This window comes from Pan paniscus, chromosome 10, assembly GCF_029289425.2.
Source record: "Pan paniscus chromosome 10, NHGRI_mPanPan1-v2.0_pri, whole genome shotgun sequence".
NCBI classification, from domain to species: domain Eukaryota; kingdom Metazoa; phylum Chordata; class Mammalia; order Primates; family Hominidae; genus Pan; species Pan paniscus.
The window spans coordinates 39,684,360-39,698,503 of record NC_073259.2 but is presented as its reverse complement, the minus strand read 5'-3'; positions in this window follow the sequence as shown (position 1 = coordinate 39,698,503).

Here is a 14,144-nt window from a genome sequence, read left to right as displayed (position 1 = left end):
TAAAGTGGTTTGCGAAAGATAATTGCTAAGAAGGAAAGCTTCATTGCAAGCTTAGCACTAACCATTTTGGAAAAAGTTGTTTTGGCAAATCAGTTTTAGATTGTTAGGAAATATTTTAAAACAATTTTCATGAAATCCTAAACCTCTGATTTTATCACAGTATCATGAATGCAGATTGTTGGGGCCAGTGTGATTTGAAATGAAATATTTTTTCAGGCTTTACATTGCAGTAATCTGGTGAAACTGTTGACAGTGCTACTGTGACCCATAAATACATTTTATTCAGATACCTGCAGATTGAAATTTCTGAGGAAGAAAGAGCTAAGGGCTTGGGAGGATAGGGGAATGGGTACCAAACCAGAATCCAAAGTCAGGCTTCACTGCATTCAGTAGTAATGCCTTGTCAGAATGACAGGATCCTCAACTGATAATGCTGTTTCATTTAGCACCTGTGAATAAGCCAACCAACTTTCAAACAAGCAAAAATCAAACCTGTTTTTCAATGGTGATTTTGAAATAAAAATGCACCACACATCTGTTCTTTCTATTCTTAAGTATTTTGTTCATTACTTTCTAACTATAAATTTTCTGCTTTGTCTGAGGTCCCTGCTTAGCTTTCTTTTAGACTGGTTTTCCAGCCAGGTTGATCATATTTGAAAAGGAAAAAAAAAAAATGAGACAAGGCATTTTATACAAGGGTCATTCTAGGAGCTATTGGGAATTAATACCCTAAACTGAATCTGATCCGTGCTGGTTCTATCTGTGTATATACTAGCATTTACCTCTAAATGTTGTGTGTGTGTGTGTGTGTGTGTGTGTGTGTGTATACATTTTTTGTAGAGATCAGGGGTGGGGATCTCGCTATATTGTCCAGGCTGGTATCGAACTGCTGGCCTCAAGTGATTCTCCCACCTCAGCCTCCAGAGTTGCTGAGATTACAGGTGTGAGCCACCACCCCCAGCCTCCTATAGATTATATTCTTAGAATTAATAATAGTTGGCTGGGTGCGGTGGCACATGCCTGTAATCTCAGCACTTTGGGAGGCTGAGGCGGGTGGATTGATTGAGCTCAGTAGTTTGAGACCAGCCTTGGCAAGATGATGAGACTCTGTTTCTCTAAATACAAAAATTAGCTAGGCCTGATGGTGGGTGCCTGTAGTCACAGCTACTCGGGAAGCTGAAGTGGGAGGATTCCTTGAGCCCAGGAGGTCAAGACTGCAGTGAGCTGAGTTTGCAGTTCATTGTACTCCAGACTGGGCGACAGAGTAAGACTGTCTCAAAGAAGAAAAATTTGAAACGAAAGAATTAATAATAGTAAAAATAAAATATCTGAACTAATGAATAAATAGATCTATTCTCTTAGTTATTGGAAAAAACCCCTTTGTTAGGAAAATAGTTTTCTCAGATTTTAGGATTGAAGGCATTCCAGTAGTCCTTGAGGTTCTTTAGAAACTTTCTGTTTTCAGACAACCCTAATAAAACTTAAAACTTTTGCCCGTCAAAAGACCAAAATATATTTTTTTGTTTCTGGCTTAGGTTTTATTAATCAAGTCCTGGTTCTCTCATCTAATTATTAATTTTTCTCTCATCTAATTATGATTTCTGTTTGGCAGTTGAGTGTATAATTAAAAATGGAAAAATTATTCAATAAATTCAGTTGCAAATTCTTTCAAAATGAGGGTTCGGCTGGGCGTGGTGGCTCACGCCTGTAATCCTAGCACTTTAGGAGGCCGAGATGGGCAGATCACCTGAGGTCGGGAGTTTGAGACCAGTCTGGTCAACATAGTGAAACCCCATCTCTACTAAAAATACAAAAAAAAGAAAAAAAAATTAGCCGGGTATGGCGGTGTCTGTCTGTAGTCCCAGCTTCTCAGGAGGCTGAAACAGGAGAATCGCTTGAACCCGGGAGGCAGAGCTGCACTCCAGCCTGGGTGACAGAGCAAGACTGCGTGTCAAAAAAAAAAAAAGAAGAGGGGCTCTATGGGGTAACAGATATTCTTCTTGGTGAGAATAAGTGAGAATAGATTAGGAAATATTGCTTTAGGGGAGGGTAAAAATATGGGGTTGGTTACAATTGTTCAGGAAAAGTAGCAGGGAGAGGTAGTGAGAGCCAATGAAAATAAATTTATGTTTGAAAAAGAGTTGCTAATGAGGACTTGCCAAGAAGAGCCAACATTCAGTTCTAGAAAGCTAAAGCAAAATACAGGATGAGTGAAGAAAAACTGGTAGTGATATTTTGTTTGTCCTAGAGCCATTCTATGTTCTAACATGTAAATGTTACGTATTTCTGTAATCCACATTGCCTGTAATAGTTACCAGTATACCTGAGAAATCTATTCTTTATGTTTTTCCTTTACATATATAGTTCTTTCCCCAGGACTCAGCAACAAATATCTCTTACTCTCTTTCTAGTGCTGGCACCTAAGATGTAAATTGTAAGCCAAAGTTCATAAGCATCACTTTGGTAACTTCTTAAAAGACTGTTGAAAAGATGGTAGGAGGTGTGAACCTATGGATTATGTTGAAAAAAAAAAAAAAAGATGGTAGAAGGGCAGAATTATACTAAAAAAACCTTACTAAAAGTTCTGTAAAGGACTGGTCTTCCGTAGAACAATTCTAAAATTCCAACACTGCTGTTTTGTGGATCTATTATTTTAAGGCATATACAATGTTTAAATCCAAGGTTAATTTTCTCTGTGAAGCCTTCTTTTAACCTTTACTTGGGATTAGTCCTTACATTTTTCCTTCCTTCCTTCCTTTCTTCTCTTTTTTCTTGCTTTTCCCTCCCTCCCTCCCTCCCTCCCTTCCTTCCTCCCCTTTCCCTTTCTTTTTTTCTTCTCTCCACAGGGTTTTGCCCTGTTGCCCAGGCTGGTCCCGAACTCCTGAGCTCAAGGCATTCCCCTGCCTTGGCCCCCCCGAAGTGCTGACATTAAAGGCAGAAGCCACCGTGCAGCCCCAAATCCTTATATTTTCTTGTAATCTTCCTCCACCCTCCTATCCTCCCAGCACTGAAACTGTCCGTGACACCAGTGGCTCTTAAAGTGTGGTGCATAGACCAGCAGCATCGGCATCACCTGGGATTTGAGGAAATGCACATTTTGGGCCCCATTACAGACCAACTGAATCAGAAACTCTGGGGGCTGAGGTGCCCTACAGTCTGTGTTTTAATAAGCCCTCCAAATAGTTTAAATATCCAATAAAGTTTGAGAACCATTGCCCTATACTATAGTTGCCAACATTGTTCCCCAATAATGGACCATGGCCACTACAGTTTTTTTTTTAATTGAGGCGATTGGCAAATAAATTGTATATATTTAAGGTGTACAACATGGTGTTTTGATCCAAGTATACCTTGTGTAATGATTTCCACAATTGAACTAATTAACAAATCTATTATCTGACACAGTTATCTTTTTTTGTGTGTGTGGTGAGAATACTTAAGATCTATTCCCTTAGCAAATTTCAAGTATGTAATACATTATTATTAACTATAGTTACCATGCAGTACATTAGGTCTCTAGAACTTATTCATCTTAAACTGAATATTTATACCTTTTCACCAACATCTATCTCCCTATTTCCCCCAATACACTACAGTTCTTAATTAAGTAGTAACATAGTAGATACTTGATTATTTGACTTGAGAACAGGTGTATTTTTTCAGGTGCTGCAGCAACTATATGATATCATCTATCTTGTGAAGAGCATGGGGGAAAAAGAGACTAAAATATTTAGGTTTTTTTGAGTCTGTTTTATACTGCAGCTACTTGGAAAGGCAGAGCAAAAAGGCCTGTAAAGTATGGACCAACCACAGGATAGATAAAGATGTGGAACTAATGGGATATGTTTTGATGCATATTTTGGTGCATATCTAGGACATGAGTAACGGGCCTTAGCAATTTTTTCCCTCGTAGTTCATACTACGAGTGTAAAGGTTTAAACCTTAAAACCTGATTTTAGGGGATAAACTTTAAAGCTGGAAATTCTTTACTATTCCAGAAATATAACTGAAATTGCCATTTTTTTTTTTTGAGACAGGGTCGCACTGTGTTGCCCAGCAGTGGCACAATCTCGGCTCACTGCAGCCTCAACCTTCTGAGCTCCATCAATCCTCCCACCTCAGTCTCTTGTGTAGCTGGGACCACAGGCACTTGCCACCATACCTGGCTAATTAAAAAAATTTTTTTTTTAATTTATTTTTTTATTGATAATTCTTGGGTGTTTCTCACAGAGGGGGATTTGGCAGGGTCATGGGACAATAGTGGAGGGAAGGTCAGCAGATAAACAAGTGAACAAAGGTCTCTGGTTTTCCTAGGCAGAGGACCCTGCGGCCTTCCGCAGTGTTTGTGTCCCTGGTTACTTGAGATTAGGGAGTGGTGATGACTCTTAACGAGCATGCTGCCTTCAAGCATCTGTTTAACAAAGCACATCTTGCACCGCTCTTAATCCATTTAACCCTGAGTGGACACAGCACATGTTTCAGAGAGCACAGGGTTGGGGGTAAGGTCACAGATCAACAGGATCCCAAGGCAGAAGAATTTTTCTTAGTACAGAACAAAATGAAAAGTCTCCTATGTCTACTTCTTTCTACACAGACACGGCAACCATCTGATTTCTCAATCTTTTCCCCACCTTTCCCGCCTTTCTATTCCACAAAGCCGCCATTGTCATCCTGGCCCGTTCTCAATGAGCTGTTGGGCACACCTCCCAGACGGGGTGGTGGCCGGGCAGAGGGGCTCCTCACTTCCCAGTAGGGGCGGCCGGGCAGAGGCGCCCCTCACCTCCCGGAAGGGACAGCTGGCCGGGCGGGGGGCTGACCCCCCCACCTCCCTCCCGGAGGGGTTGGCTGGCTGGGCAGAGGGGCTCCTCACTTCCCATTAGGGGTGGCCGGGCAGAGGCGCCCCTCACCTCCCGGACGGGGCGGCTGGCCGGGCGGGGGGGCTGACCCCCCCCACCTCCCTCCCGGACGGGGTGGCTGCCGGGCGGAGACGCTCCTCACTTCCCAGATGGGGTGGCTGCCGGGCGGAGAGGCTCCTCACTTCTCAGATGGGGCGGCTGCCGGGCGGAGGGGCTCCTCACTTCTCAGACGGGGTGGTTGCCAGGCAGAGGGTCTCCTCACTTCTCAGATGGGGCGGCCGGGCAGAGACGCTCCTCACCTCCCAGACGGGGTCGCGGCCAGGCAGAGGCGCTCCTCACATCCCAGATGGGGCGGCGGGGCAGAGGCGCTCCCCACATCTCAGACGATGGGCGGCCGGGCAGAGACGCTCCTCACTTCCTAGATGTGATGGCGGCCGGGAAGAGGCGCTCCTCACTTCCTAGATGGGATGGCGGCCGGGTGGAGACGCTCCTCACTTTCCAGACTGGGCAGCCAGGCAGAGGGGCTCCTCACATCCCAGACGATGGGCGGCCAGGCAGAGACACTCCTCACTTCCCAGACGGGGTGGCGGCCGGGCAGAGGCGGCAATCTCGGCACTTTGGGAGGCCAAGGCAGGCGGCTGGGAGGTGGAGGTTGTAGCGAGCCGGGATCACGCCACTGCACTCCAGCCTGGGCACCATTGAGCACTGAGTGAACGAGACTCCGTCTGCAATCCCGGCACCTGGGGAGGCCGAGGCTGGCAGATCACTCGCGGTTAGGGGCTGGAGACCGGCCTGGCCAACACAGCGAAACCCCATCTCCACCAAAACCAGTCAGGCGTGGCGGCGCGTGCCTCTCGGCAGGCTGAGGCAGGAGAATCAGGCAGGGAGGTTGCAGTGAGCCGAGATGGCAGCAGCACAGTCCAGCCTCAGGTCCGCATGAGAGGGAGACTGTGGAAAGAGAGGGAGACCGTGGGGAGAGGGAGACCGTTGGGAGAGGGAGAGGGAGAGGGAGAGGGAGCAAAAAATTTTTTTTTAGAGATGGGGTCTTGCCATGTTGCCCAGGCTGGTCTTGAACTCCTGGGCTCAAGGAATACTCATGCCTTGGCCTCCCAAAGTGCTGCGATTATGGGCATGAGCCACCGTGCCTGGCCTTAAATTACCTTAATAGAACTTATTATTTTATTTTATTTTGAGACAGGGTCTTGCTCTGTCCTTGAGGCTGCTGGAGTACAGTGGCGTTAACACAGTTCACTGCAGCCTTGACCTCCTGGGTTCAAGTGATCCTCCTTCCTCAGCCTCCTGAGTAGGTGGGGCCATAGGTACCTGCTACCATGCTTAGCTAATAGAACTTTTTAGAGAAGAGAACCTGGTTACCAAAGTTTTTGAAAGGTTGATTTATTCTGATAGAAATATTTAGCCCAGGTTTGGTGGCAGTGGCTCACGCCTGTAATTCCAACACTTAGGGAAGCAGAGGTGGGAGGATAGCTTGTGCCCAGGAGTTTGAAACCTGCCTGGATAACATAGTAAGACCTTGTGGTATTCTCTACAAGAAGTAAAGAAAAAAAGACAAAAAAGAGAGAAATATTTAGCCCAGACTACTGAGTCTTTTTTTATCCCATTGATAAGATATAGATTCTCCACATTCAGCAATCTTGCTTGTAGGTACAGGATGACTACATAGTCAAGATCATACCTATCTTCAAGTGTCCTATAGCTTAACAATAATAAAGTGGAATGAAAGGTTATTTGGAGACATGAGACTCCTGTTATGGGAACATGGGGGAATAGTTTAGGCTTTGGGAAATCTAGGAAGGCTTTGAGGCAATTACTTTTAAACTGTACTGAAAAAAAAATGCATGTGCTTTTATTTTTTTTTCCCATAAGTTTATTTGGTGTTTCTCAAAGCTTTGACCAAATGTTATGTTAGAAGCCACAAAGTGATGTTTTAACTTCTATTATGCTTTCTTTCGAAGGCCTCAGAATTTCTTAAAGATTTGAGTAGCTCTGGCACCCATATTTTGAATGACACAGTTGCCTAATAAATGATGTTTTTTTCTCTTAAGACTAGGGTGGCCAACCTGATTAGTCTGGTTGTCCCAGTATCATTATTTTTATTTTTACTTTTTTTTAAGATGGAGTCTTGCTCTGTCACCCAGGCTGGAGTGCAGTAGTGTGATCTTGGCTCACTGCAACCTCTGCCTCCCGGGTTCAAGCAGTTCTCCTGCCTCAGCCTCCCGAGTAGCTGGGATTACAGGTACACACCACCACACCTGGCCAATTTCTTAATTTTTTGTAGAGACAGGGTTTTGCCGTGTTGGCCAGGCTGGTCTCTAACTCCTGATCTCAGGTGATCCACCCTCCTTGGCCTCCCAAAGTACTGGGATTACAGCCAGGATAATTATTGATAGTGAGCCCTTTCATACTCAAAAATATCCTTGTTTGGAAAAACAAAATCATTGTGGTCACGTCAAATAAGACTGTATGGCCTTTTAAGGGAAGATTCTCTATATGTAAAATATGATAAAGAAAGACATTTGATGGGCTGGGCGCGGTGGCTCACGCCTGTAATCCCAGCCCTTTGGGAGGCTGAGGTGGGTGGATCACGAGGTCAGGAGTTCGAGCCCAGCCTGACTAACATGGTGAAACCCCGTCTCTACTAAACATACAAAAATTAGCCAGGCATGGTGACGCACGCTTGTGATCCCAGCTACTTGGGAGGCTGAGGCACAAGAATCGCTTCAACCCGGGAGGCGGAGGTTGCAGTGAGCCAAGATTGCGCCATTGCACTCCAGCCTGGGCGACAGAGTGACACTCCATCTCAAAAAAAAAAAAAAAAGAAAGACATTTGATGATATTGGGTCATTATTCTTAGGGAACTTTTTTTTTTTTTTAAATAATGTGGTGTCGATATACCAAAGGATAATTTTAAAAATTGAAAATATGTGTAAGGCCTTAGTCAGGAGATGAAAGTAGGCCAGGTACAGTGGCTTGCACCTGTAATCCCAGCACTTTTGGAGACCAAAGAGGGTAGATTGCTTGACCCCACCAGCCTGTGCAACATAGTGAAACCCTGTCTCTACAAAAAATTAGCCAGGTGTGGTGGGGTGTGCCTGTAGTTCCAGCTACTCTGGAGGCTGAAGTGGAAGAATTACTTGAGCCCAGGAGGTGGAGATTGAAGTGAGCCAAGATTGCCCCATTGCACTCTAGCCTAGGTGACAGGTAAAGACCTGTCTCAAAAAAAAAAAAAAAAAAAAAAAAAAGATAAAGTAAGAAGATTATTCTAGAAAATAAGTAAGGATTAGCCTCCTAAGGGCATAAAATATTCAGTTGTCTATAACTTCCTTTAATTGTAAATCTAAATACACCTGAAACAATTACTAAACTAAGCAAAAAAAACCATATCGTTATTTTGAAAGGCTTAGCTAGCTGCAATAAAAAAAAATAATTATGATTTCAGAGATTTCGGCCTGTCATAAATTGGGTCTTTTAAGCATTAAGTTTAAGCATCAAGTATTTCAATATCTACTAGATGCACAGCAGCAGACTAGTGGTGTAACAAGTACAAAGCAACACATGATTCTGACTTCTCTCGTGAGGGTTTGTGGTATGGTTGAGGTTGGAGAAAATTGTCTATATTTAACTGCCATGATAGAAATCACTAAAGAAGATAGGGAAGGTTTAAATGAGGTGAGGAATAAGAGTTGGATTAAAAAAAAAAGCTAAAACAGGAATTTAAACGATTGAAGGGCAAGGGGTGACATTTAAAAATGAGCAGAGTGAAAAAGAATAAGGCATATTTAAGATGGGTGTAAGTTGCCTGTTACAGAGTTAGGAAGGTACATTTGGAGCCATGTTCCAGTCTCAGCTTTCCATAAAACGTATCCTTTAAGCATGGAAAGTTTGTGTAGAGAACTGATTGAAGAATAATCTGACGGTCATATAGTAAGTGACTTGAAGAAAAAGCAATTGAAAGATGAAGAACCTCATTATGGAATAGCATTATAGCCCACATGACAAGATTTCCCCTACTAATAACAGAAATAGGCAAATAAGCCCTCCAGACTTTTGGTTGGCAAATGAAAATATAAAAACAAGGAAGAAATTAAAAAATCAAATGAAGCTTGTCATAGAAATTAAAATTTTTTAAAAATTTTAAATATTTTTTAGAGGCAGGGTCTCTGTCTATTGCCCAGATTGGAGTACAGTGTTACTGCAGCCTTCAACTCCTAGACTAAAGTGATTCTCCCACCTCAGCCTCTGGAGTAGCTGGGACTACAGGTGTGTGCCACCTTGCCTGGCTAATTTTTAAATTATTTTTATTTTTGTAGAGACAGGGTCTTGCTATGTTGGCCAGGCTGGTCTTGAACTCCTGCCCTCAAGTGATCCTCCCACTCTGGCCTCCCAAAGTGTTGGGATTACAGGCATGAGCCACGGCACCTGGCCAGGAAAAATATTCTTTATTTAAATAAATAAAATCGTGTTAAGATGCCAACAGTACCAAGAGTTGTTACCTAAAACATGCTAGTTAAGATTTCTCTGAAGTTTAAAAAAGATTTAAAAATAAATATTTTGTCTGCTGGCTATTTAATCTACAACTTCTACATCACTTTTTCTGATTTGTAGGGGAAAAGAGAAGACTGAAGTAGTGTCATTTTGATGGCAAGGGTTTTTTTTGTGTGTATTTTTCTGAAATGAGGTTTCACTCTTGTCACCCAGGCTGGAGTACAGTGGCATGAACACAGTTCACTGCAGCCTCAACCTCCTGGGCTCAAGCGATCCTCCTGCCTCAGCCTCTTGTGGGACCACAGGCCTGGCTATTACCCTGTCTGGCTAATTTTTTGATTTTTTTGTGGAGACAGAGGTCTCACGTTGTTGCCCAGGCTGATTTTGAACTCTTGGGCTCAAGCAGTCCTCCTGCCTCGGCCTCCCAAAGTGCTGGGATTACAGGCGTGAGCCACTGTGCCCAGCTGCAAGTGTTTTTGTGGAAGATCTAAGCTCGATGTGTGTTAGTTAGTAGCATTTCAAATAGATCCCTAGACAGCCCTTTCTCCTAAGACTAATTTAAAGCCATCAGGACTTTCCCTGCATTCTGTTGTGGGTGAAATAGGAAACTGAAATAGAAAATATGGTTTAATTTTTTTAAGAAGAAAAGTTTGTCTAAGAATCTTTAAAGGCTTAGGATACATTAGTGATATTAGTTAAAACTATGACATCAGTTTTTTAAAAACAATTATTTTATCTTTTCTCCACGACTTGTTTTTAGGATGTATATCATCCATAGCCTCTTTTTTTCCTTAGGTCTCTTGAGTCACTGTAGGTGATGACTATAAGAGGAAAGTTAGTTGGAATCCAGTACTGGAGAATTAATCTAGATAATCAATTACAGGAGATTAAAGTTACTCTATCCAATGTAATTGATATTACTAAATGTCAGAGTAGAAACCATTGATTTTTTTTTGCTTACTTCTGTTTTGTATAATTATTTTGCCCTTTCCCATCTTCCTGTGATTGTGGCAGGTAACTCCATGAATGACTCCTATAACTCTTGGATGTGCCCTTCAAGTTGTTTAGCTGGCAGTCCTCACCTCCTTCATGTACAATATGCTTATTCTTTTCCCTTCGCAGTTTTGGAAATTGGTCTTTTATTCTTTGAAAATCTTACACAGAATCAAGAATGTTGTGTATGCAAGTCCTTGATGGGATACAGTCTGAAGCAGAGCCCTTGAGAAGGAATGGAAGTACTCAGGGCCCACCAATACAGATCTTTTACATTCATAATTGAAGCTTAGGCATCTGCCATGCCTAGGACCTGATGGCTGTCTCACTTTAAGAACCCAGGTTTAGGCCAGGCACAGTAGCTCATGCCTGTAATCCCAGCACTTTGGGAGGCCAAGGTGGGCGGATAACCTAAGGTCAGGAGTTCAAGACCAGCCTGGCCACCATGGTGAAACCCTGTCTCTACTAAAAATACAAAAATTAACTGGGCTGAGGCAGCAGAATCGCTTGAACCCAGGAGGCGGAGGTTGCAGTGAGCCGACATCGCGCCATTGCACTCTCTCTGTCTCAAAAAAAAAAAAAAATCCAGGTTTAAAGGTATTCTGCTCTCTCTTCCAACAATGAAAAGATGGTTTATCTTACCTTTCACAAACCAGCATTTTTAGGGCAAAAGTCTTAAGAAAAAAACGGAGTATGATGCATATTACCTAGAAAGAAGGAAGAAGTAACACAAGTACTTAGCATTTTTATATGTTTGTAGAGAAGGTTAGATGGTAGCAGAGATTTGAGTCTTCCTTCCATAGTTGTTGCTGAGGAGTGGGTGCTTTGCCACCTCCCTTACATTTAGGTATGGTCATATGACTAGTTTTGCCAATGGAATATGAATGAAAGTATTCTTTTCCAGGCTGAGGTGGTTGAAAGGCAGTTGCACCTTCTCCATTCTCTTTGTGGCAGCTTTGGAAACCAAGTGTGGAAGGTGACACTCACAAGATGGAAAGAGCCTGTGTCTTCAAGTCACTACCACCCACTGAATACTTGTGTTGGGATTTATACAAGAAAACTTCTCTTGTTTTAAGCCATGATATTAACACAATTTGGAATTGATATATAGAAGCTAGCATTGCTCTAACACACACATGCATCTTTATTTAATATAAGTCACCCTTGTGAGGGTGATTGTGAGGCAGCCTTGTACAGATGAAGAAGATGTGTTTAAGAAGTAACTTCCCTACTATGCAGCCATAAAAAGAATGAAATTATGTCCTTTGCAGCAACATGTATGCAGCTGGAGGCCATCATTCAAAGAGAATTAACACAGGAACAGAAAACCAAATACCACATGTTCTCATGTTTAAGTGGGAGCTAAACATTGAGTACACACGGACGCAAAGATGAGAACAATAGACACTGGGAACTAATATAGGGGGTAGGTTGGAAGGGAGGCGAGGGTAAGAAAACTGTTGGGTACTGTGCTCATTTCCTGAGTGAGGGGATCATTCGTACACCAAACACCAGTGACACAAAATTCACCCATGTAACAAACCTGTACACTGAACCTAAACCTAAACACTGAACCTAAAATAAAAGTCAAAAGAAAAAAAAAAAGGGAAGTAACTTCCATTAAGGTCAGAGCAGATAGTCAAACCTAGATCTGACTGAAGGCTAATGAGGTCTCCATTATAACATGCTGCATCTTAGAGAAAGAGATCACTGGAGATAAGACAAATCCCACCCTTTCGGATTACAAATTTCAGTTTATACCAGTAATGATTTTTTATGGATAGGAAAGTGACCAGATATTGGTATGATAAGAAGAATCTTTTAAGTGTTCTAAATGATTTTAGATTTTAGATTCCTTTTTACTGGGTTGCCTCTCCAGAGACAGGTGATATTCTTAGATTGACTATTTTGATTGTTCTTGTGAAGGATTTTGTGGGAAGAGTATTAAGACTTAAGTCTTCAGGGCTTTAGTACTTATTACTATGAAGGGCTTAGGGTCCAGGCCTTAATTCATGAGTATATTCACTGTTTCACCTTTGTTCACCTATATTCCAGACATCAGGGTCAGGAATCTGTCAGCATTGGAAAGTTTTTAATTTAGTCCTAAACTTGGAGAAATAACCTTTGGAAGATTAAATGGCTCTGAAATAAAGCAGACCACAAGTTATAGAATTAGAGTAGGAACTTATTTTTGTTTTTTCTTCCTCTTGTTTGTAAGGCTTCCATAGCTATGCGATATTGGAGTGGGAAAGGAAGCGACAGAATTTTATGCCACTTATTTGCTCCCAAAATGAAAAACTTACCATCATCTACAGCAGTTCTGTTGACACAGCCTCATGTTCCTTGAGCCTTTTTTTTTCTTTTTTTTTTGACTTGGAGTCTTGCTCTGTCGCCCAGGCTGGAGTGCAGTTGTGCAATCTCGGCTCACTGCAAGCTCTGCCTCCCGGGTTCACACCATTCTCCTGCCTCAGCCTCCCAAGTAGCTGGGACTACAGGCATCCACCACCACGCCCGGCTAATTTTTTGTATTTTTTAGTAGAGACAGGGTTTCATCATGTTAGCCAGGATGGTCTCGATCTCCTGACCTCGTGATCCACCCGTCTCGGCCTCCCAAAGTGCTGGGATTACAGGCGTGAGCCACCGCGCCCGGCCTCCTTGAGCCTTTTTATTGGGACCACATGACTAGCATTATTTTTTCAGTTAGCCATCATTTTAACTATCTTTGGATTTTTCTAGAAGGAAAAAGTTCTAGGTTTTCCCTGTATTCCATCCTCCACCCCTTTCTGGAAATGCTGAAGACAGATACCATGTTCCAACATTAAGAACTGCCAGGTGCTACATATGGTCAGAAGCTTGTTTATTTTCATTTTTATTTATTTATTTATTTATTTATTTATTTATTTATTTATTTATTTGAGATGGAGTCTCGCTCTGTCACCCAGGCTGGAGAGCAGTGGCGCAATCTCGGCTCACTGCAAGCTCCGCCTCCCGGGTTCACGCCATTCTCCTGCCTCAGCCTCCCCAGCAGCTGGGACTACAGGCGTCCGCCACCACGCCCGGGTAATTTTTTGTATTTTTTTTTTTAGTAGAGACAAGGTTTCACCATGTTAGCCAGGATGGTCTCGATCTCCTGACCTCGTGATCCGCCCACCTCGGCCTCCCAAAGTGCTGGGATTACAGGCATGAGCCACAGCACCTGGCCTATTTTTATTCTTTATTTTTAGAGATGAGGTCTTGCCATGTTGTCCAGGCTGGTCTTAAACTCCTGGCCTCAAGCAATCCTCCCACCTTGGCCTTCCAAGGTGCTTGGATTACAGGTGTGACCCACTGCACGCAGCCTAATTTTTTTTTTTAAAACGTTAACTTTTTATTTCTGAGGTTATTTTCTCCCTCTAGTGGCTTACAGTTCTTATCAGGAAAACTTACTCTTCTGCATGACAGGTGGTACTGTAATCTGCTGGCTGGCCTCCTGTGGTTTGGGTCATAAGGACACATTTCTAAGGCTTCTGGCTCCATGAGGACTAAATGGTAGGAACAACAGGTTGTCAAATAAAAAGAATGACATTTAAGATCAGGTAGTCTTGACATAGACCTATTTTATATTGTCAAAACAAAAGTAATATGAAAGACAGGAGTATCTCAAGTCTTACCTATGAAAGTTTCGAGTAACCAAAGCAATAGCCTAGCCAGTTAGACAGTAGGGGAAATTCACTGCTTCCATGCAAAAAATTAACGTTTGTATATATTTTTAGTCTTATAAGTTGTGTTAGATAGAGTGCTTGTCTCTCAAAT